This window comes from Larimichthys crocea, unplaced genomic scaffold (assembly GCF_000972845.2).
Source record: "Larimichthys crocea isolate SSNF unplaced genomic scaffold, L_crocea_2.0 scaffold52946, whole genome shotgun sequence".
Classification (NCBI taxonomy): domain Eukaryota; kingdom Metazoa; phylum Chordata; class Actinopteri; family Sciaenidae; genus Larimichthys; species Larimichthys crocea.
The window spans coordinates 7,134-8,078 of record NW_020856917.1 but is presented as its reverse complement, the minus strand read 5'-3'; the positions used below and the strand labels follow the sequence as shown (position 1 = coordinate 8,078).

At 36.4% G+C, this 945-nt stretch overlaps 1 long non-coding RNA gene across 1 annotated transcript; it reads left to right on the top strand.

The window, feature by feature from the left end:
- Positions 1 to 24: 24 nt before the first annotated feature.
- Positions 25 to 511, top strand: LOC113745210 (uncharacterized). The gene is made up of 2 exons (XR_003462038.1): positions 25 to 358; positions 481 to 511. It is a non-coding gene; the product is annotated as an uncharacterized LOC113745210 (long non-coding RNA).
- Positions 512 to 945: the final 434 nt, after the last annotated feature.

Sequence of the window (945 nt, the reverse complement as noted above, 5' to 3'; positions counted from 1 at the left end):
TTTGCAACACAACAAGTGCAGATTCCCACACGTCCTGATTGTGGAATACATGTGATACAGCTTTTTAAATCATTTGTAGTGTGCTATGCTTAGTTTATAGGGTGTTAAATGTTAATAAAATGTGCTTTATGGTCATTTTAATTGGGTAACTGATGCATGTGTAATGTGACTGTGATCTTACTTACATATTGTATTTTAATTGTAAATTCAGGGGCACTTCTGAAATATTTTGGAGCTAGAACACCCACTGGCCAAAATGAGGAGTTAGGTGCTTCCACCAGAGCCACAGACATGGCCATGGAGTCTGATGAGGAGCCATCTACCTCCTCAGCCACATGTTCCTCGCAGGATTTCTCAGGTGTGTGTATGCATGAGAGTGTGTGGGGGTGTATGTGTGCGTTTTTGTATATATTTTTTTTAACTTTTGTAAACACTATAATAACATGTATACTAATGACAATACCATTTTCTCTTCATTAGAAATGCCTCGACCAGAAACCCCTCCAAAAAAGAAAAGAAAAAAAAAGAAAAATCTGCTACAGTCTGGAACTGTTGGGGGACCTCATCAAATCAGTGTGTCGTCTGCATAGTGTCATCCAGCTTTTGTTGTGGGTTTTCCCTGGGTGCTCCAGTTTCTCCCACAACAATTAAAGTAAAAAATAAATGTTTGTGTCAGTTTTAATTTCAAAGTTTGGGTTAGGATGGTTTAAGTTAACAAAGACAGGTATAAAACATGAGCAATGAAATTTCTGGACAAAGAAGCATGAGAGGAACTTAACAGTGGTAAAGGCGTTACTGAGGACAGCAGGTAAAAAAAGAAAGAGAGATATAAAGCGCGTGCAAAAGAATAAAAGGGGGAGAAATAAATCATATTTGGTTTTTAATGTAAAAAAGAATCGAGAAAATAACAGAATAACAAATACACTCAAAAATAGAATAAATTAA